Source organism: Topomyia yanbarensis, chromosome 3 (assembly GCF_030247195.1).
Source record: "Topomyia yanbarensis strain Yona2022 chromosome 3, ASM3024719v1, whole genome shotgun sequence".
NCBI classification, from domain to species: domain Eukaryota; kingdom Metazoa; phylum Arthropoda; class Insecta; order Diptera; family Culicidae; genus Topomyia; species Topomyia yanbarensis.
Genome location: NC_080672.1, coordinates 155,315,005 through 155,340,018, shown reverse-complemented (window position 1 = coordinate 155,340,018; position 25,014 = coordinate 155,315,005). Strand labels below are relative to the sequence as shown.

Here is a 25,014-nt window from a genome sequence, read left to right as displayed (position 1 = left end):
AACAAATCTAGCCCTTTTACTGTGGCTCTTTTTCTCCCTCATTCGTTTTTTAATTTGCTTAGAATTTAAATGAACATTGTTAACCCATTTCGGCCTATCGCGGAATTCAAGGCCCAGCTGGGGCAGTCTTGAATTCGCAGTGAAAAAGGTTTCCTTATTAGCATTTTTAGTTTGGCTTTATGCGGTGCAGACCGGAAGCAGAGAACCTTTCGGTATTGTAATTTTGCGAAATACTTACGATAGGGCGATTTACTGCAAAGCAGGTAGCAGTTGGGTATGTTGGATGCGTAAGGGTTGTATATGAGTTTTGGGGTTGACATATATGGTGTCTGTTTCAACCTTTCTTAGTTTTGGGATGACTTTATTGTACACAGTTTTTATGATTACTGTTTAATACTGTGGCCATTACTTGTTAAACATGTTTAAAACCTCAACATGTTTCATTTAGTAGCGGATGCTAACAAAATGCCCACAGAAGAATGAACCTTATCACATCTAGTCGAAAATTACCTCCAGCGAGTAATTATCCTGTCACACCTCTAACGAACCATATATTAATGACCAGTGCATAAATCGCCTGAGTAGAAGTAAGTTAGAAGGTAATTATCGCATGAAAAGAGGTACGTCTATGTAACGTATATACCAGTCCAATAGTTCCCAGAAGAAATACAGCTTGAATATCGCGTTATGTTTAACAATTTTCATTGATTGTATATTGAACAGCGGTTGGACCATCCGATTCCTGATAAATTTCAATTTTACGGATTTGGTCCCATAAGGCCAATTACATGCGCGTAAGCGAAAACATAAATGTTCAAGTCAGCTAACCTTTGCACCAGTTCCACGCTACTAAAAATAAAAGAATCCCAAAGAGGAAAAATCCAATATAGTCAAGTAAATTCATAAATATATTATGAGCATCGGCTGCGGCTGTAGATAGGAAAACTGCCAACCCCAAACTGAAGGGGTGAAGCCTGCATTAGAGTTTGCAGACGGTACGAAGAGGTGCGACACACATTCGACGAGACGCTACTCTCCGCTTCGTGACCGTTTCGGGAGCATATTTTTAGTCCGTCTTCAATGGAATGAAAACAGCTAGCGGAGGGAAGAAACCGATTGTTGATACGAAAGGGGAAAACTCAGCAGTATAAAATAAAATAAAATAAAATATATCTGCTGTGCCGAAACTACTCGTCGAAAGACATGTCCCCAACAAAGCGCTAGACTGGTTTGGGAAGGGTGCAGTAGGCAGCAATGTGTGGGAAACGGAAAACCCACCCCGATAGGAAGCGTACAAGGGCAACAAATAAAGAAAATATTGCATAATGTTGATTTTTGTATTATTCATGCATGTTTATCCGAAATGCTGAGGAGCCGGAACGCGAAGAAGTTGGTCGGAATTGAGACTAGTGTTTTTTTTTTCAACCAAAAGACAGGGTGGAAATCTTTTAGAATTTGTTTTTCTAAGTGTTATTCGTACCTCCACTTTCCTTGATTTTATATAATTTAAACAATTGCAACTTTTTGCTTTTCTCAATAGAAAGGTGTAGCAATTGCTCTGAAAACCGACTTTTTAACGGAGGCTTGGAGGGCCGAGTGACATATACCATTCGATTCAGTTCGTCGAGTTCGGCAAATGTCTGTGTATGTATGTGTGTGTATGTATGTGCATTTTTCTCAGAGATGGCTAAACCGATTTTGACAAACTTAGTCTCAAATGAAAAGTACAACGTTCCCATAGACTGCTGTTGAATTTTTAATGGATTCGACTTCCGGTTCGGGAATTACAGGGTGATGAGTACGATCACGCAGAAAATGTCGATTTTAATAAATTCTGCAATGAATGTATAAAGGTGAAAATTTTTCCAAAATGTGACCACAACTGCTTCGATTTGTAGTATTAGATCATTACCAGCCACTCAAAGTCTCTATGGCCACATTGGCCACCATCATCGGTTTCGGAAGCCCCGGCGGACGTATCTAAATTCAGAATAACAGTCACATCGGTTTCTCGGAGATATTTAGACCGATTCAACCAAACTTAGTCTCAAATGAAAGTAGTTGCGCCCCCGTAAATGGTTATTAAATTTCATCCCGATCTGACTTCCGGTTCCGGAGTTACGAGTTGTGGCGTGCGATCACATAGCAAATTGCGATTCAAACCGATACTCCGATAAAAGCAAAAAAGGTAAAAATTACGCTAAAATGTCTCTCAAACAACTTAAATTTCTATGCTATATTTCACCCTAAGGAGGAAAATTTGGTAAAACCAAAATTTCTTACTAGGGTGAAAATTTGTTGGTAAAAACCAGTCTTTGTACAGGAGGGCACAAATCCTTATTTCATACTATGTTGCGTTTCGGCTTCGCCTCATCAGAAACCGACACTAACACATTGTCGGAATAGATTAGCGCCGGCTTGACGCAAATCCCTTAAAACTAAAACACACTATGTGTTTCAATCAAACGACTGATCAAACGTGATGTCCCGTTCGAGCAGAAGTTCTGTTTATGCCGATGAGACACAAGTGAAGCCGAAACTTGTCTTGGCTTAGCAGGCCTATGCGAAAGCACTATGCTATATTTCACCCTAAGGAGGAAAATTTGGTAAAACCAAAATTTCTTACTAGAGTGAAAATTTGTTGGTAAAAACCAGTCTTTGTACAGGAGGGCACAAATCCTTATTTCATACTATGTTGCGTTTCGGCTTCGCCTCATCAGAAACCGACACTAACACATTGTCGGAATAGATTAGCGCCGGCTTGACGCAAATCCCTTAAAACTAAAACACACTATGTGTTTCAATCAAACGACTGATCAAACGTGATGTCCCGTTCGAGCAGAAGTTCTGTTTATGCCGATGAGACATAAGTGAAGCCGAAACTTGTCTTGGCTTAGCAGGCCTATGCGAAAGCACTATGCTATAGTCGTTTGATTGAAACACATAGTGTGTTTTAGTTTTAAGGGATTTGCGTCAAGCCGGCGCTAATCTATTCCGACAATGTGTTAGTGTCGGTTTCTGATGAGGCGAAGCCGAAACGCAACATAGTATGAAATAAGGATTTGTGCCCTCCTGTACAAAGACTGGTTTTTACCAACAAATTTTCACCCTAGTAAGAAATTTTGGTTTTACCAAATTTTCCTCCTTAGGGTGAAATATAGCATAGTGCTTTCGCATAGGCCTGCTAAGCCAAGACAAGTTTCGGCTTCACTTGTGTCTCATCGGCATAAACAGAACTTCTGCTCGAACGGGACATCACGTTTGATCAGTCGTTTGATTGAAACACATAGTGTGTTTTAGTTTTAAGGGATTTGCGTCAAGCCGGCGCTAATCTATTCCGACAATGTGTTAGTGTCGGTTTCTGATGAGGCGAAGCCGAAACGCAACATAGTATGAACTTAAATTTGCAGTTCTAGGTCACCGACGGCCAACCAAACTTTCGTTGACTACATTGACCACCATAGACGGTTCCGGAAGTGCCCGAGAAAAGCAGCCATCTTTCAAAATTTACGAACTCACATCAGTTTCCCGGAAATGGTTGGGCAGATTTTCACAAACTTAGTCCGAAATGATAGCTTTAATATCCCCACAGGTGTCTAAAAAATTTCGTACGGATCGCTTATATGGTTCCGGAAATATAGGCTAAACCGTCCGGTCACATACGAAATTCCGATATAAGCCGGAACTCACAATTTTTTTCAAATGGGGGACCCCATGAAATTTCAGAAATCGAATTCGCATTTTTGATGCCAAACATCTTTAAAATGAATGAAACGTCGAGATTTTAGGTAATCTCGAAAAATGTTATCTCGAAAAATGATTTTATTTTATTTTTATGCGTTCAGTTAAACTGTTGGACTGGAATCATAGTCACGACAAACCTCTTAGAAAAAAAACTCGTTTTTTCAATTAATATAACTTCAACAATTATTAATATTTTTTATGTTCCCAAGTGGATTTTGCAAATTGGACATTATACTACGCTAGACGTATAACAACTATTTCATGAAAATATGGCTACATACCTTTACAAAATTCAAACTATTCCCTTTTTTCCTGCATTTCAACATATATAAACCCTTAACGATCTTGTAGCGAACGCCATCATTATCAAGACGTGATTTATTTTAGTTATACATCAACATGATCAGTTATGTCTAATGTCTATTATGCCAATCGTCCATTATGCCTAACGACCTAATTACCATTACGTGCGAATGCCTAACGTTCGTATGCCAAACGAGTTTATGCCTAATGGGGTACACCCGAATCGATATACATAGTACGGTATGTTGAATCTTTATAGTTAAGGAGCTACCATATAATAAGCAGAACCCAACCGTTGCCAACATGCTTTTAGGCGCGACAGCGGGAAATTTCCGACTGCGCTCGAGTTGGCTAATCGTATACAGACATATTTTGCTGGCCTTTGGCTCCGTAAGGTATAGCTGGTGTGGCGCCATATGTGTTTTAAAGTGTTCTACACTTTCTCCTCGCATACGAAATGAGCGCAACCTTTCGGCTTTGGGAGAATTTGTGATTTTTGCTCTGTTTGCAGTCAACCTGGAATAATGTAGAATCGTCATAAAAATGCTGCAAGTGGGCGTATATGGGCTTTCCTTTCTACTGCGGCAAATAAATATTTGGTACAGCCATAAAATATGCCCGCTTGCATGATGAAGCATTCTAAATGAGATGTAAAAGTGACATCTAAATTCGAGTGAGGCAGACGAAAATGAATACGATTTAACTGGATAATAATTGCAAAAATTGAATGCTCAATGCTAATTCGTGCTGTTTTATATAGAAATGTCGTGATTTCCGCTGACAATCCCTCGGGAATTCGACACTGCACTATGGATTTATGGCGATGACGAATTGCTAGCAAAATGAAGTAGAATTGTAACCCAAAAGGTTAAAATAATCTAAAATGAAACTGCCATATCAGATCGGATCAATTTGCTTCCGAATTCACGAATTGTATGTAAGTGTAACCAAAAAGCTTTACTGCACTTTTCGCATGTAGGGCAAGCATATTTTAGCGTTAGCATGGCAAGGAGGCCATTCAGTATAAAATTACAAAAAAATTAGAACCGTCAGGTGTCATGAGATATGCAGAATTTTGTTGGTGTTTGTTAGTATGTGCTGACATAGGGCCTATTCTCACTGTGTCGCCACCTAGTGCTCGAAAAGTCATAATGAAAAAAGTTATATTAAAAAACTAGATTTAAGGGGGTTGCCATAGAAAACGCCTTATAAATCGATAACCCTTAGTCCTACAAGCTTAAGTTCTTCAACAAAATTCTTCACCACGAGCATTTCTAAAACTTTGTCGAAGACACCAACTTCCTACCTTATCAGTATAAAAGTTAACTTTTTAGTTCGATCATATTAAGCCATGCCTAATTTCAATTTTTATTAGATTGTGGGGAATATTCATACGAACAATTCCTCTAAAGATACCCTGTGAATATATTTAATGGTTTGGCGTCTAATGAATTGAGTTCGCCTTTTTGGCGTTTCCGACCACTGTGTAGCATGGACTTGGTGGAGTACGAAACATCAGGGTCAGCAGTAATGTGCAAAATTTTAATGAAAAAAGCTCCATACAAGTTAATTTGTTTCCGAAACACCTTGAACGACAAATTTAGCATATTATTAAATTGATAAAATCAGAATAACCCGCTTTATTTTTAGAATGGAAATTATTCGCAAAAAAATAATTAAATTGGGACGGTTATAATAAACCTAAAAACTACGTGGGGTATCGAATGATTATTGCGTTTAGGTTCCCACACTGCAAGTTTCCATGGGTTTCAAAACGAATTTTTTCTCATTTTTTTCTTTATGTTGCTTTATTTTTCATTATTTGGATACAATTGTATTTGGAATACATCTAATAGGCTTGAAGGTGCTTGAACCAAAACTGTTCACTTAAATGAAGAAAGCCTCCAGCTCATCCACGGAAGAAGTAAAAAAATCATTCTTCCTTCAGCTTCTTGCTCTCCTTTGAGTACTATGGCACCTAAAATTGAAAAATATTTCACACTACCTTACTAATTAAATGTCGTTACAACATAAAAAAGGAAAATTAACTCACTCTTAATCATTAACAAAAAAAAGAAAAAAATGGATTGAAAGAAATTTTATCGCGACACCGATACTTTTCAATCCTTGATAAGTTGTAATAGCTTTTTTGGTTACTATTGTATAACAATGTATAGTTTTCATTTCCGACAATCTAAATTCAGTAATATCCGATAACTCTTACACTGACTACGCCACTGATCACATTTTTAGTTGAAGCCGCATAGGAGAAGTCTCCTGCTATGAAAACATTTGCAGAAGAAGTGGTCTTTTGGCTTATGTATGCATCAGATGATTTCATCGGGGAGTAGTTCCGATGGTCGGAGATTCTTAGTTTCTACCTCTGTTAATGTTGCTGTGAGGTTCAATTCGTTCTGCTCTGCGATGATAAGAGTGAAGCTGTATTGGGCCCAGTCAGTGCAATACGTGATGTCCTATGGCCGGATGGCTGCAAGAATATCAAAGGCAGTAGGTATGAATACTCTAACCGGATGGCATTCCATTTACTTTGTACCAAACTGAATTTACATGTGTTCCGATTTATTGTTGGCCTAAATATTTGTTCGGTGATTGGGATGTTTTGCCAAAGATCATCAATGCATTTATGTTCACTGTTCAAAAAAATTCATTAGGTTCTAGGGGTGGGACGATTAAAAAATTTGTGATAATTTGTGACATGGTAGGGGGAATTTATGTTGGGCAATATTTGTGTTACATGATATACGAATGGTCCCTAAAGGATACAGGCGTTAGTTGGTGGTGTTTTGAATTTTGATTTCTATCTTTTACATTTAGATAAAGGATAAAATAAAAAAACCTTTGAGTTTGATGAATTATCTTTAATTTTAGGGGTATAAAAGGAGGGGGCCTGAATCTAGCAAATATTCTAGTTTTTGGCATGTCAAAAAAGCAATAGCACAGAAATAAAGATGCTTCAAGAGTTGAGACAATAACTCAATAAGATTAATAAAGAGAATAACATTTCGGGAGGTAGAAGCAAAGTGGTGTAAAATTGTATTTTATATTTGTCTCTAGCGGGTCAGAATCGGTTTTAATGCGCATTTAATTTTTATGGTATTATCAATAACAATGGAAATGATAAAAGTTTCAGAATATTTCAAGTTACTGGCTATTAATAGTGGCGTAATAAAACATAATATAAAACGACTCGTTCTCAAGTTATGAATTTTAATAATTATAAAATGTAAAAAATTTGGAGAAAATTTACAATAGGACGTAAGTAACAATGAGAGATTCTCTTTGAGGTCTTTCTCTTCTGTTTATTACTCGGTCATTTCTACATTTAGTACTCAACTCTTTGCATAATATTCTAGTAAAAATCATCGTCTTTCGATATGGGCTGGAAAATTAGGGCAAAGTGTTATAGTGACGTCGTAATAATCGAAAGAGAAAGTAAACAAAGAGAGGCTCTCAATGTTACTTACGTCCGATTCTGAATTTTCTCCAGAAATGCTCGAATTTTTGTTACGACCAAGATCACATTATTTCGAAAATGTCAACTTTGGAGGTTTAGTAAATTGGAAGAATTTTACTTCGTAAAATAGCATATCTTCTGATAGAAGTTATTGTGGAGATTTTATGCTTCAAGCAAATTTAGTTCGAGATTAAATATTTTACGCCAAATCTTTAACAATAGTATTTCAAACACTAATAATTCATTTGTTTTGGTTTTTGACCTAAGTGCCAATATCTTATTTAAGACTGGTGGTATCCAACGGTGCTAACATGCGAGTTAAAATCTTCCAACTGTGCAAACAACTATAGAGCTTTTGATCTCAGTAAAAAAAATTCAATTATTCAATATATCAATTGACAATAATATAAGGAGATATTCCTCCTTCCAATGCAATATTTGGACATTTGTTAAACAAACGCCCAAAATTCCTTATGAGATGTTATAATAGATTATATTGATGATTGATTATTGTTAGATGTTTTATTATCATTGGTATCCCTTAAACCCCTAGTATGGAACTGTGATTTTTGTAGATGTTTTATTCAAACTTCCTTCAACATCAACATTACTTGCCTTTGATAGGGTTAATTATATTATGTGGGACTATAGATAACGTGATTAATATTGGGACTATTTGAAAAATATGCGACAAGACATATTAATATGAAGTAATGCCTCAATAACATCATATACTGCCAAATTTAACATATTTTAATCAATCACACATGGTCGGTGTTAAGTCAGACCGGACTAAGTGACAAAATATTGATTTCGAGAAAAACGAGTTTAAAGTTTGAATCGCCGCATCCTTTACATTATGATGGGAAATTTATTTTTGCCATAATTCTTGTTTATTGTTAAATATATCAAATCTGGCAAAAGTCGAATGTAGCTGACGAAATTCTTTATCCAGTGCTATCATTATCTCATTTTTTGATGTTTTGCGACTTAATCCGGTCTGACTTAACACCGACCACATGGTAACATATGGCTAGAAATTTTTCTATCGCTCAAAATTGTCCGAAAAAGAATTACTTCTTTTTCTGATACATTATGTCGTCTTGAGTGAGGTTTGTTGAACAAGCTTGCTTATGATAAAATGCTCACACATTGAAGGTTTATATATTGTAATGTGAGCAAACACCTATAAATGTTCATGTAAATGGATTGGAAAATATCATGAATTAGGTTTAAAATAAAGTATAATCATGGTTTTGCCTTTCTCAATAGAAAGGTATTGCAATTGCTCTGAAAACCGACATTTTAACGGAGGCCCGAGGGCCGAGTGACATATACCATTCGATTCAGTTCGTCGAGTTCGGTAAATGTCTGTGTGTATGTATGTATGTGTGTGTATGTGCGTCTGTGTGTGTATGTGACCAAAAATATCACTCATTTTACTCAGAGATGGCTGAACCGATTTTGACAAACTTAGTCTCAAATGAAAGGTGCAACGTTCCCATAGGCTGCTATTGAATTTCTAATGGATCCGACATCCGGTTCCGGAATTACAGCGTAATGAGTACGAACACGCAGAAAATGTCGATTTTAATAAATTCTGCAATGAATGTATAAAGGTGAAAATTTTTCCAAAATATGACTACAACTGCTTCGATTTGTAGTATTAGGTCACTAACATCCATTCAATTGGCCACCATCATCGGTTCCGGAAGCCCCGGCGGACGTATCTAAATTCAGAATAACAGTCACATCGGTTTCTCGGAGATGGCTAGACCGATTCGACTAAACTTGGCCTCAAATGAAAGGTGTTGCGTCTCCGTAAATGGCTATTTAATTTCATCCCGATCCGACTTCTGGTTCCGGAGTTACAGGTTGTGGCGTGCGATCATATAGCAAATAAACCGGAACTCAAATTTTTTTTTTCAAAGGGGGGACCCCATGAAATTTCAGAAATCGAATTCGTATTTTTGATGCCAAACATCTTTAAAATGCATGAAACGTCGAGATTTTATGTTATCTCGAAATTTTTTTTTTATAAAGATCGACTTTTTGGGACTTTGCCGATTTAGCACCTTTATTTTCAATTTAATATTAATGTGGTTGTTTTTTCTTTTATAAAGTTTTAGAACTCGAATAATGATTTCTATTCTTGTATATAGTTGTCATGTCGTGTATAATAAAAATGTAATATATACATTTGGAAGCTTATAATGAATATAAACAACGCAAAAATTATCGTGTTCATGTTTGAGAAAGGCACAATATCACCGCTAGGTTGATTAAAACAGGTTTTTATATTGAATCGCACCTCAAATAATCGTGATTGAGACTACCAGTTTCAGATATTCACTCCTTGAAGAGATATTTTTGATAGTATTTTGTTGTGAAGAAAATCTTAGCTCAGGGTTTAATGAAATTGTTTTGGAAAAAAACTCTGATTTGCTTTTGGAAAGTTTTGGTAGAATACACTCTAGATTCATTTCATAGAGTTTTGAGCATTAAAATCTATGAAAACATTTTCAAATATATTTTTTAGCTTTTTGGGATACCAATAATTCATTTGAAACATATTGAAGCATTTAAAGAGGGCTGAAACTATAGTCCCAATCAAAATTATTTTTAGTTCGATTCAAGAAAAGCACATTCCCACTTATCATCAATATATTTCAGTCAGTAAAATTGTTATTCTGGTTACAATCACAAAAAAAATAAATTCCAATCCATAAATTATCATAATTATTAGTTTCACTTTTCATCAAATACGTCTTTTCTAAAATATTTTTCTAATTTTATGCCGAGGTATGTGTCAACTATACCGCAGAAAATAGAACAAATAGTTCACTCAAGATCATTTACCCTACTTGCTTTCAGAGGATAGTAACAATTGCTGCATTCGAATTAAATGGTTAAAGTGTATTCCATTTCACTTCGGTTATGTTGCTATGTTTTTGACATTACCACTCCATCAGCTTTTAAAGTTAGATATTCTGAATGAGCATATATTGAAAAATATTCTCTCAAAATATTGCTGTGCACTCGAAGGCGGCGTTTACGTTCGATACGTGAGACAACACGCTATCTGTACCAACCGGTCAACTTGATTATGTCAGCATTGTTCTCATGCATAATGACAATACTTTCTTCGCTAAGTTACATTTTATTAGTAATCTGCTTGGGAACTGATCCCAGGTGAGCTGCGTATAAGGCAATCGACTTACAGACTACTCTTTGTCCGACCACAATACAACTGTATCAATGACAGTTTCTCGTGTTTTCTGTTTAATCACGAAACCATTTCAGCAATCACATGAAGTATTTTAGTCATGTTTTCCAATTATGAAATTTAATAACGACGCCATCGTCATCACCTCCGTCCTATGGAACACTTGTTGTTGTTAGATAGCACTTGTCTCCACTCCACCGTGCTAGGTGCCACCAACGCATAAGTTCTTTTCTCATACTTCCTAAACTATAAGAACAAAACCAATTCAAGCCGCTTCCTCTTGATTGCTGCATCTAGTTGACAAGACAAGCGCTGAACTTTTGGCCCGCTCGTTGCAAGTTCTAATTCCAATTTATTTTCTCCTCTGTCCTCTGCCGGCCACAACGCGATGCGTTGTACAGCTCTCTGATATTGGAAGTGTTCCACATCTGGAGCATCACTTTCATTGAATAGTTTACGGTACGTGCTAACGGAGAGAAACAGCAGCCAAGCTTCTTATTCCCACTTTCGAGGACGGTAGTATGATAGAAGAAATCAACGGAGGTAAGTTCTTGAAGCGGGCGCCATGGGAAAAGCCGTCGGCAATGCTTGAGAAGATGTTGGTCGTCAGGATGTTACAAATTCCTCCCACGCGCCATCGTCATCCTGGTTTTTCACGAACAAAACATGTATTAGTCAGCCATGTTTTGTTCGTGAAAAACTAGCTATATTGCAACGGGTATCTTCGTCGCTGATACCGTGGATCAGTTCCCTAGAAACGTTTGTAGAAGTTGGTATGGCTTGATTTGTATCTAAGACTCTTAGCTATAAATTTAAAAATGTGTTATTTTGACTTATTAAAAATGGGTGTATGCATTTTTAAAAATTAAAACAAAGTATATTCGTTGACAGATTTGATGTTCAAAAAGCACGTTGAGTTGTTGAATCCGTTGTAATTTATGTATGTATCGCTCTCATTCTCTCTTTTTACAGATTATGTAAAAAATGCTTCAACGTGTCAGTTAATGTACGGTAAGTTAACTTGTTTGTAACCATTTCGTAAAAATAGTAAGCCGAGAGGTGTCAAGAGATAAGAATGGAACGATATCGTACATTCAGTGGCGGATCCCGGGGGAGGATCCAGGCGGTCCGGAACAGACCCTCCCATTAGCAAATTTTCAACTTGTTGAGATTTTAAATTAATTTCAATTTTGTATTAGTTTCAAACTCAAAATCATTTCAAATCGAATTTGACCACCACAACTGATTTTCATGAAATGAGCTTTTTCCGTATATTGTACAATGTTCATTTCAAAATCGAAATTTCAGACCCCTCCCGAAATATTTTGCTGGATCTGGTCCTGCGCACATTATACTGAAACCAGGCATTGCATTTATCGCTCATATGAGTAAATGCGCCCGGATAGTTTGCTACTGCGACAATAAAAACTCACATTTTCACACGAAAAGTTATTGGCACTCACACAACTTCTCCGGATAAAATCAACGTGTTATTTCTCCGGATAAATAAAACAGCCGGAGAATGAGAGAATGAGTTTATCACGGTATCCTTCTTGTGTTCCCTGCTTTGCTGTCGTTATTCCAAAACACGATAAAACAAGTCTATCATACTTCTTTGCCGCTTTTCTTTGTAATTAAGTGTATTTTTTGCAGTTTTAATTGATTTCCACGAAATTAAAATTTTATCACCTTCTCCGGTGAGAAGGAAAAAGTCAAATAAATTTTATCCGGAAAATCATTCTCACGCTATTTGTGGAGACGGAGAATTTTGCGACTCATCTTATCTCGGAAAAGTTGGACATCGGATAAGCTACTTCTCGCGTGAGTGAGAGAGAATTACAATGCCTGACTGAAACAAATCGCTAATATGTAAATTGAGCCGGGAAAATATCACATCACTGGGAGGGCAGCAAAAAATAAAACATACATTTCATAACGTCTACAATATCATTAGCAACTTGTCGATAGCTACCTACCGACCGGTCCAGCTTCCTATGCATAGCCGATTCGTGAGTGCATACCGGTTATCGCTAAACGAATGCACAATCCATATCAGTCGAGCTGCCTGTTGCCGCCTTTTTCCTTCTATGTGGCATTGGTAGTAGAAATGTCGGAAGTATACTACATCACAAAGAAGCAAAAGTGAAGCCAAAGATTACATCTTATTTCAATTAACACTTACCATCAACTCTCCGGGTTTGATAATCGTCGTTCGTCTTATGGGTTTGGGTTTTTGTATGCAACTGTAGGAAAACTTACATCCTACTTCGGCTAGAAGACCGGCATCTGCAAAACAACATGCGTGGATGTCATTCGCTGGAATATTTATGATTGTTCCTACTGATTGTTGTCGTTGCGGTTCTTAAGTACCTCCTTATTTGTAATTGTACCGCCCCACAGCGAATGCAGTGCTTTTGATGGCAATGTCCTGCACTCAGATGGACGAGTAGTTTCTCAATTTTTGGTTCTGAGATTGTTTGGCCTACGCATACACTGCCGTGGTCATTTACATTCAGGGATATACATCATTTTAATTAAGACACGTTTATGACGCTACTCTTGAGCCGAAATTAACATTATAAGAATGTGTGTTGTACCTACCGGTATATAGTAACATAAATACCTATGTCACTTCAGCGGCTAGCAATAATTCATATTGGCATATTGGCCCTACAACGTAACTGGCGAAAAAGCTTTAAGAAAAAAAATTGAAAGATGAAAAGAATTTTATATAAAAGTAGCAATAAAAAAACATAAACGAATTATAAACAGAAAATAAAATATGCAATAGCACAATCCTTATTGAAGTAGTACCTAACGGTTGACCGGAAGGATGAAAATTGTGAGAAACAATTAATCGTAGGCTTAACTACTACAAACCAATCCGACTCTACCACGAGCTTGCAGGCAGTTGTGTCTGTTGATGATTTCTTCTCGATAACTGACAATTTGTTGAGCTGAGTTGATTGGTATCAACTCGGCCCTCCACGCATCGGAAAAAATCTTCAATGTTTGAGGGTTTTTATACATTTTCTTTATAAGAAACGTAACAAAATCAAAACCCCTCCCTTGAGAATTTTCTGGGCACGGGCCTGTCTAAAAAAATGCTAAATTAACCTACAGTCAGGTCTCCTACTGCGCGATTAATTGGAGGGCGTGAAAAAGGAATCCGAACTGCCAATAAAAAAATTGTTTAACTTTCAACGTTTCCTCAGGCTCGATGAGCGGGGGGAGGGGTCCACCGGGGCAATTGCCCTGGGGGCCCGGTCCTATTTGGGAGCCCAGTTTTTACCTGAAAGAAAAACTGAATGGGCGGACGATAGGCGAAAAATTCCAGTATTCATAGAACAGCGATAAAAATAGTGATTGTAATTTATTTGTATTCATTAACCATATTAGATTGTTATATGATGAAAGCGGAAAAAAAATTCGAAAGACGATTAAATTTAATCATATCATAACATTATTTGATATTTGACGTTTGTTGAAGTAAGCGTTATCTTCTATATATACAAGGTCAAAAATAGAGCTTTTTGGTTGAATTGTTGTTCCCCTAAAAATTTATTGTGTTGAATTTGAGCCTCGCCAAATTATGATATTTATAAGAACCCAATAGTTATGTGCAAAATAAGGAAAACAAATCAGTTCAATTCAGCCTTCGGCATTCGATTGTCTTCTTGTTTCATTTAAGTCACATTGTATTTAAAAACAAAAAAAAACCTGCATAAAAGTTCCGATTAGAAGATTTCTTCATATTTTTGGATTCAATACGAATTAAGTTAATGAAAATTGAAAATCTTTTTGATTTTATATATTTAAACGAGAACTACGAACTGTATATGCTACCTTCTCATCTTGCTTAAAACAAAAGTCAAAAACTTCTCCACCGCTATCAGTAATTAAATCTACCCATGTATCACTTTTCCTACACCGCAGAAGCAAAATATTGTGCTTCAAACAACTGTGTCGAACGTGAGCAAAAATGAGGAACGATTACAAGCATAAAGTGGCCCTATTGTTGTCAAGATGTATTCTTGTCTACTTTTCAAGATGTCCCTTAAAAGTACCTGGTCGAGAAGGGCCAAAAATATTATAAGAGCAAAAGTGTAGTTAAATATGGCCGATGATTACAGCTTACAATTTCACCATGTTAGACATATCGTACTGATTATGTACCAGAACATTAATAAAATATAAGAAATGTAACAAAAGTGATTGTTTCGCAATATATCGTTACAGAATGTTATTAAAATGTTACATTATAGCGTACAAAAGTTTTGATCAATTCGCTTCACCCAAATTTCCAAAACGATCGCAAAAACGTGTTTTTTTTCAAGCTGAAATAACTTATCCATCACCCCCTCTTAAATAAATACACAAGAGGTGTACTTGTGAACTTTTGATAATCGTAAAGAAATGGCGTTGTCCACAATTTTCTCCTCAAAGGCTTTCGATCAAGTTAGACGTAACTCGAGATGCAGCCTCACAGAATCATAATGCATTTTCATTATAATACATTGGCTGATACATTGACGATTAGCATATTGTCGGTTTAGTGGCACAAACCCATGCCTACAGTTTAAGAATTGCGCTACTGCTGGAAGACATGTAATGTGCTGTCGTTATGCCATCGTGGGGCAATAGGAAACCAGATCGGACTGATGGTGCAAAACTGACTGTGAAACCGGTATTGGGTTACACACTAACTGTTGCCTATGCTGCTGATTGATACTTGGGTTGGTCCACTTGCCTGTTTATTGCTTGTGCATAAGCAACTGCGTCGATATGCATTAAAAGTGAAAGGTATTTAAATCTGTTTACCAATTGATATCTTTCTTCGCAATATTATGAAAGATTTATCGCGAAAAGATTTCAATGAACTCATTCTTCTAGTTTATTTGATGAAAGGTGTAGTAAGCCCATTCAATTAAAAATGCTATTTATCATTGAAAGCTCTCGATTTATTACTGCTCGATTAGAAAAAAAACGTTGCAAAGTATAAGAATTAGAGAACTAGCACTAATTCAGACACACACAGAGTGCTCGTCTTTGAATTTTAAAGATATCGCAGAAACCGATTTTATAGCTTAATTTCGAATATGGGTCATTCTTTTACAACCGCTCAGATTTTGGGAAAAATAAAGAACTCTTTAATTGTATTAAAAGTTCTAAGCATACAAATGTCCCACTGCACTATACGGAGCTACGTGACATTCTGAAATCCAAAATCTATCGATATCACGTTTTTGAATCACTATGGTAAACGCTCATAACTCTGCTATTAACGGATGGATTTCCTTTACGGAAAAATCCGTTCATAAGTTCATGAAAAGAAATCGCGCTTTAATGAAGCAGTTCACGAAACCATGAATATTAATTTATAATATTCTACAGTATCGATTTTGTTGGTTATTTTCGGCAAATTTGAGACTAAGAGAAACAAAAGCAATGAAATTGAAAGACGGATAGGTATTCTAGAGCGAATCAGTTATAAACTTAGAACGGAAAACTAGGACTAGGCAGGCTCATATGGACATGATCGAAAGGAAATGTGAAGAATTCTTTGCCTTCTGCTAAGTAGGAGTTGGGCGTTGCGCCCAAGTCTACCGCATGGTTCATGGTAGAACATAACTCATCATCATGTTTTACCGCCGGCGAGCATTCTTTTGTAAAGACTTGCGTAAGGTTTAAGCACTATGCCTTAAAAATCACAAAAAAATGTCTTCATATTACCGAGTTCAAAGGTATATTGCCCATTGATCTGCGAACCAGTTGAACAAGTATAATTTACAATGACTACCCACTTCAAGTACTCAAGCTGCAGAATTTTTGTGCAAAATGTAAGTTTTTTGGAATAAATTAACAAATCATTTTCCCGAGTTCACGAGAATGTTCTGATTTTTTTAAATAATATACAGCAACGAAACCTAGATCACGATCAAGTCGCAATAAATCATTAATCAGTTTACGTTGTGTTGTGCTCCTTAATTTATGAAAAAAACACGAGTCAACCTTCGATTTATGAATAAGAGTTATAAAGTTATGAACTAGATCGCGTACAGTATATTGATCTCTTCACTGATAAAGGTGTTATGCTGGTGTAAGTTGAACATGATTGTAAAACTCGTGGTTTTACATTTTTCGTAAAAGAAATGGATAGAATTTGCTCAAACTTTCAAGATTTTTTCCGATTTTTTTTTGGCTGAGCCGATTTAAATAGATCATTATTTTTTGAACAATGAATAACATGTTATATCTTTTACAGCATACAAGATAGACACTTTGCGTCTTCTGCGTCTTCTTGTTCACAAAAGAAAGGGCTAAGCGTTTGCTTAAGACATGATCTGAATTTAAGCACTCAAAAGAAAAGCGCCAATAGAATCAATGTCGTTCTACAATCCCACATTAATAGGTGTACCCCATTTTATGAGGATGTTTTTTCTATTGCAGCGAACAACACAAAATAAATTTCTGGTAGTTTTTAAGGGGTTATTTAGTGACTTCTTCCAAAATTTAGCGAATCTTCTCTCATATATGCATTTGCAACGATAGTTCAAGTTAAAAGTGTATCCTAAATTAATTGGTACACTGAAACATTTATATACGTTGCGAGTCGAAAAAGTTCACGAATTTTCATACTTTTTTTTCAATATTTAAAAAGTTTTTTAAACGCGCTTTCCATGATAAGGTGGTGAATATTATAAAGTAAATGATAATTTTAATTTATTTTATTTTTAATAAACGGAGTAGTCACCGTCGCGTCGTACTGTGTAGTGGCTAAAACAAAAAGTTGGACAAAATAGGGAGAAAATATTTAAACTTACTAATCAAACCTCCTTTATTAAATGTTATTTAATGTTTTCTACATCATGTACCATTGAAATAACTAAATAACTAAAAACTTTAATCTATAATTGTGACGCATGGTCAAACATTATTAAAAGTGAACACTCTTTTTTCTGCTTTATCAGGCAATAGGAAACAGTATCTATTAAAATTGTATTATTCAATCAATGAAGTATTATTATACTAGAAAATATTGTTAATGATCTATTCGTACTACATACTATAATAAATAAAAATAAAAAAAAAGTATTTTTCTATTAAAGAAGTTAACGAATTATGTCAAAATAAGTTAATGTTGAAGCTATAGGTTATTGCCAGTTTATCGCCGGCGGAAATTCATCCTACCGCGTCCGGCCGATCATTTGAGAGAAATTGTAATTTTTACATTATTTTGGTGTTTTAAGGTAAAATTTTATAAGTAACTATAAGTCTTATTTCACCAGATCGCCTGCTATGGTTTTTATGAGTTTCGCCTATATTTTACTTTACTACAGCAGTCATATATTTTCGATCTGTTACTATCGACAAACCCTCACCTCGCTTCCTCCTTACCTTTCCAAACTAGCGATGGGACTTGTAGAGATGTGGAACAAAGACTCACCAAGAAATGTAATGTTACACACTTTTCTTGAACATGCAAAAAAGTTTAAGTTGACAAACTGAAGGAGTATTTTTGCCTTTCTCATATAGAACGTTAATTTAATATCGGCCCGGAGGGCCGAGTGTCATATCCCATTCGACTCAGTTCGTCGAGATCGGAAAAAGTCTGTATGTGTGTATGTGTGTGTATGTATGTGCGTATGTGTCAAATAATGTCACTCATTTTTCTCAGGGTTGACTGGACCGATTTTCCCAAACTCAAACTCAGATTTGAATTTTTGATCGATCGGAATTTTGGTTCCGGAATTACGGATTTAAGAGTGCGGCCACACAGAAATTTCTCATGCAAACTATAGGAAAATAAAAAAAAATATTTTTGATGTTAAATGTCTTTAAGGTGCATGAAACGTCGAGATTTGATGCAGACTCGAAAAAAAAATTTACGAAAATTCACTTTTTTGGATTTTGGCACATTTTTGCCTTTCTCATAGGGGCCATGCATAAATGACGTAGCATGTTGGGGGGTAGGGAGGGTATACCAAATTTGTGACGAAGTGTGACGAGGGGGAGGGTAGGGTTAGTAGTCGGGCGACGTAGCATTAAGTTTAAATTTTTTGACGGGCATCAAAACCTATTGATTAGAGAAAACAATGCAATGTTCCTCCATTCCCAAGAGAAATAAATTTAAGTTCACACAAGTTACTTTTCATGCGGTTTTTCATGATGTATATTTTACGATTCGTGGAATTACAAGCTTGCAAAAATACGGAAAGATTTTGTATGCGGATTTAATTTGCTGCATTAGTTAGTTAATGTTGCTAATACACTTAGTTTGGTAGCTGAATTAAATTTTCTCTTCGGATTCAACTAAATAAAAATTAGTAATTTAGATGAACAGCTGCAGGATTTCGAACTGAGAGAACTTCTCTTCATGCTCCCCATGACATATAAAATTCAAAACAAAACTATCAACACTATATTTGTCATGAAATGAGCTTATTTTGTACGCAACACAAATAATGAAAATGTTGATAAAAGTCGTTAAACATTTTGAAAGGACATGTATTCGACATAATTGTAAAACATATGTAATTTTTTTTCATCCTCCGGTCGCGTTGCACAGGATGAGGGGGGGGGGGGGGGGTAGGTAAATGCTACGTTATTTACGAGGGGGAGGTTAGAATTTTGTGACCAAATGCTACGAGAGGGGTGGGAGGGGTCAAAAATCGTCGAAAAAAAGCCACGTCATTTGTGTACGGCCCCATATAGAAAGGTTATGCAATCACTCTGAAAAACGTCAACCTAATCCCGGCCTTTTTTTGACTAGCATAAGGTTTCTGGATTTTAACAGGGGCGTAGGTGATAGTATACGGAGAGGGGTTACCCCCTCTACTGTTCACTCCCATCCCTTTAAAATCCCCGTACAACACCCCTCCAGTCATCATACCCCTCCCTCTCAACCCCGTCATCTTTAAGCCACCACTATATCACAAAGCATACCAAATTAAGCTGAGGAGTAGGATGTCTCAACATGACATCATGTTAAAAAGTCATAGGGCTCACTACTTAAATGAAAGGTTAGGGTATCAAGACCACTTTCTTCTTCGGAGTGAATTTGCTAAAATGCTCCCTACTGGTGGCGAATTTTGATTTTTTGAAAAAAGGACCGATTTTGGGAAAAATTTCAAATTCATGCTTGTTGAAGTGCTTCTGAACTATCTTAGATTTTTTTTTCAGCATTTTTTATTTTTCTGGAGATCCAAATAGAGAAGTTTGGTTAGTTAGTTTGTACAAATTTTGAAGTACATGAGCGGCAGAGCCATTAAAACTTAGTAAAAAGCGTAATTCTTGGTGCTTTTAATTAGTTTTTCTTCAAAACTGGGTATCTACAAATTTTTAAAAGTATAGAGAACACTTCAAGTAGTTGAGCCGAATAAAGGGGCGTAATTTTGTTGAAGTGTATAGCTACGGCTAGTGGGGTATGAGTTATATAATTTTTTGCTAGATAACCTTTTGACACCCTACTGTTCGTGGAACTTTCGCCCTCCTCACACACTTACCCCCGCATGACAAAATGAGTTAGCAAGCAGATAACATTGCTGATTAGGCTAATGAAGCATGATATTATTTTCTTTCAAGTGTTTCACCGTCGACACGTAGCTCATCAAGTTCGTGGCTGGCAAGCCATTGTTTATAAGTGCAAAATGTAGTAAGAATGTAATGGACATTTCCACAATTATGTTGAACATAACCAGCCACCTAGCCATAGTTTAGAGAAATGAGAATGGCACAATTGCACCGCTAGGTGGATTAAAACAGGTTTTTCAGTTTACTATTTACCAATAGGATTAGATTCCCCAAGTAATGTCCCTTCTATATCAACACAAATATTTTCTTTGTGCAGTCATTCACATCCGCACTTTAATCTTTTAACAAAACATACACACACAATGACGGACAGCATTATTGTGAATGTATGTTCAGTTGGATATCATCTCTGAATATTCAGTTAAAGATCATCTCTTTAAAATAATTACTTTTTGCATTAAGATTATTTTTATTCAAAACTTTTTTCACAATAATTTTATCGGAACCCTGCCTAAATTCCTGCCATCATATGCATTTGTTTTGCTCCCAAGCCCAGTTCGTTGGGTTTTAAACTGTGAAATCCCGTTCCAGTTTTTTACGCTTTTTCATCACTTCTTTTCTGTTTTTTGTCTTTTTCCGATTTTACCTTCTTGCTTTGATAAAAGATCTCGACGGTTCATGCATTTTGAAATTATATAGCATTTCAATAAAAAAATTTATCCGAATTTTTTTCAAAAAGTCTTTTTTGTCCTACTGGAGCTGTAGAGCTAGGTTCTCGGAAGGGCTCCCCGTCAGAATCATATACTACAATTTGCAGACGAGACGGGCAATGTCGCCCACTAAAACACTGCTTTAGGTCAATTGTAGCGGGCCGTGATTCTGAATGTGATATTCATTGTACGGTTCAAGTATGTGCGGGCGTAGGGACTCGTGATCGCATGTATCACCGCAAAGCGCTCGATCATTTGTACGTTAACGTGTTCGATCGCGTGTGCGTTTGTATGTCGCGTGTGTATGTAACTTCGCGTGTGTAAATTCTATTCTATAACCGTGTGCCTTTCGCATATTCGCGTGTGTTCTTGGATAATCGCGCGCGGACCGTAAATCTTATACTTTATTTTTGGTGTGCGGCTAAGATGCTAAAAGAGACTGAGATCTTCCATATCACTAGAGTTCCCGGTGATGTCGCCATGGAACGTATTGTCTAAAGAATATGAGCTTTATTTTTTGATTGGTCCTACTGAATGTATGGACGTAAGTTATTAGGACAGATAGTAATGGTTTCCGGACGTGACCGATTCATGAGCGCGCGAAAACGGACGATTGTAGGTTCGCGTTTGAGACAGCGTTTGAAACTTCGTAAGTGAAAAAACGTTCTCCTTATTACCGGGGTGTTCTTAAGTTTGCGCGATCGCGAACGTAGGTGTGCGTTGTTAATCGCGAAGGGCTTAAGCGTTCGTATGTTAACGTGTTTGTCACGTGTGCTTGCGTTCATGTGACTTGCGTGTACAAGAGTGGATTTTGTAACCGTGTGGCCATTCCTATATACGCGTGCGTTCTTGGATGGTCACGCGGACCTTTTCTTCGGTTTTGAACATTTAATGTACTCCTTCTTTGGATTTGGATTTGAGTATGGATTATGAATTCAATGTTAAAACGCTAGACACCTCTGATTGAGCTAAAAATTGCATAGATTTGCTTTTCCGATGCAATAAGTATTTTACGTAAGACTTTATGCAAAAATTTAAGGTTCCATTTTCATTGATATTTTCCCTATTGAACACTCCTAGTTCTCTATACAAAGTTGGGTTCAAACTGTGAAGCTCCGTTCCCATTTTATTCAAAAATTTCTTCACTAGCTTTTTTATGAGACCCCAAACTTTTGCCATTTTTTTCGTTCTGCTCACCGATCTTGTGTTGAATACGAATTTTGGTCACTGTAATTTTACAGTAAATTAAAATACTTTGTACAATACCAATTAAAATCTATTTAATAATGAGTATCTTTTTAGAATTAGTTCAAACAAATTTTGAATGAAAAACTTTAACATCAAGAACTTAATGTGAACATACAGTTTACCAAAGTCACCCCGGAATACGAAAATGGACTTCAAATTGTAATCATTTTTGGAAAAAGAGTAGTTATCGGACATTTTCAAGTGAATCTATCCAATTTTGTTCTTCATACATCAGTACATGGTTTGAAAATATGACACTTCAAAAAATTGTGTAGCGTCTAAAAATATGAAATGATTACGTTGAATCGCCCCGGTTTACGGTAATTAATTATATTCTATTTATTGTTGAACAGGTTTATCTGAAAGTATATTCCGAACAATGAAACTCAAGATGGATATCTAAAACACATTCAAAGTACTATTTTCAATCATTGAATTTCTACCAAAGTATCTTTCGCGTCAAGGGATATAGATTTATCTACGAAATTTTCAATTATTGCTATCGAACAGAAATCGAATGAAAACGGATTGTCAGACACATTTTTGCTGTTGCGCTTAGGTATGCCTTTGCGTCTTCGGAGTATCTCTTTTCCAAGGACTGCATTCGATACCCGAGTTGTAGTGACTGGAACATAAATTTCATACCCTATTTAGTCCCAACTGTTTATTATTGAATATTTTTGATCAAGAGTTTTTAAATAATGTTTTCGAGACATTTCTAACTCTGTTGCGACACAGCAAATAAAATTGAAATTTTGAATCAATTCAGTACCAAACGCATTGAAATGGTAATACTTTCGGCTCTGGAAAATTACCTTAGATCGTTGCGATAGTGTGACAGCGGTCCTCATTGGGTAAACATTGCACAAAATGTGACACAAGCAACTGATTCCGTGCTGGGAAGTAAATTTCCCTTGGAATGTTCAATTATTCGCTATCCCCGTATATCCTCCATTATTTTTCAATGCTTTACCATGGTTAATCCCAAGTGAGTCGGGTCGGTTCGATTCTAGAATGTATAGTAAAACAGGGCAATGTGTGCCACCCTGTCGCAATACAATCTACACCAGACTGAACGGAACATTGTGATTGTAATTCTATCGTTTTCATATAGGTATTTATAAATGAATCCTTTGCATTCACAATAACTTAATATTAGTTAAAACATTTACTCAATTCATTCTTATTCTCGAGTAATCCCCACTCTTCGTTGCCATTTCCACTTATTGTGATTATGCTTATAACTCATCGTCATTCTGTCTTCGAGGCTCCTCTATTCTCTACGACACGATGGCATAAAAAATCTTGCTTTAACCTCCCACCGCCCAACTGATAATGATTTTCCAGCTACTGCTCCTGCCCTATTCTCATCCACCCCTAGTGTCAAGTGTTCTTGGGTCTGATCGAAGGAATCTGCTTTTTCTTTTCTCTCCCGCTCGAATCTACCACAACCATTGTCGTTTTTCTATATTTTCTCTGCTGTTTGCAATGGATAAATCGGGTTTCGTGTTCATTTTCTTCCATTCAAGGACATGCTCTCTGTTTCTGCTACCGTCACCGGTCGAACGGTCGGTCAACTGAATAATGCTACCACCAGACACAGTGTAAAGTATATCATCAACGAATTCCGAGTCCTTTCTGCGGGATTTTTTTCCCTCCATTGGATTGAAGTTTTTCCGAGACTACTCTTGTGATGACAACCACAACGATTGGAGCCACCAGCCGACCAATGAGCAGCGCGTCTCTGTCCAATCATGCAGCTGTTGTCAATTCCGATGCGTTTCGCTGCTGATGCCGGCGGTTTTTTACTAGTCATCGTGTCGCAACGGTTGCCAGAATTAAAATTTTGTGTAGCGATCTAGTTAGTTTGTACCAAGAGTAACAAACCATCGATGAATGACTCTTGCGCAAAATTATTTTCATAAGTTAAATTGTCCGATGATACCTATATTCCTGTTGAGCTATTATTATTGGCTTGTAATTCATGATTTTTTGCCTTTCTCATATTAGCAAGGATATGCAATAGGCTGTCAAAAAATCAATGTTCGAAAAGTTTTTCTTTCACAAATAGCCTAAACTATTTCGATATGCTCAACATACGGAGCATTCATGTCTTCAACAAAATAATTTGTAATAGCACTCTTGAAAACTTTCTTGACGACATTAAGTCCCGAACTGAGCTTGTTTGAAGAGTAAATTGCCATTCAAAATCTAACTTTCAATTTTGCATACACTTTGAATGCATAAAATACCTAATCCCTACGTTGAGCTTTCAAGATAATTTCTCAAATAAGTGGGTTTGAATGTTGGAAGTTACATAATTTTTCGGTGAGTCGTTCTATATTTCATAGACATTCAAACTATTTCAACTTGGCTTCCTATTCGAAAAATTAACTATTTTCGGAACATCCCTTCAAAAGATTAGATATTGATAGCACTGAATAAAGAATTTCTTTGGATACATTCAACTTTTGCCAATAAACAAGTAACAATAAACAAGAATTCTGCAAAAATCAATTTCCAATTATAATGTAAAGGATGCTGCGATTGGCGATTCAAATCTTAAATTCGTTTTTCGCGAAATCAATATATTGTCACTTGGTCCGGTCTGACTTAACACCGACCGATTATAGATATCTGACGGTTATTATTATTCCGGGATGGGTTTCTATTCGAGAGTTTTGTGTAGGTATTTGATATTGATGTGATGTGACAGTTATGGAATGCCGACCAATAGATCAGTTATAGGATCCCATTCCCACATTTTTCCAAAA

At 36.4% G+C, this 25,014-nt stretch overlaps 1 protein-coding gene across 1 annotated transcript in view; it reads left to right on the top strand.

The window, feature by feature from the left end:
- The window catches only part of LOC131692185 (protein muscleblind), a 782,320-nt gene that overhangs the window by 20,862 nt on the left and 736,444 nt on the right, over window positions 1-25,014 (top strand). Inside the window, exon 2 of the mRNA XM_058979064.1 lies at window positions 11,721-11,759. The gene's annotated coding sequence lies outside the window, so the exon portion shown is untranslated. The remainder of the gene's footprint in view (window positions 1-11,720; window positions 11,760-25,014) is intronic.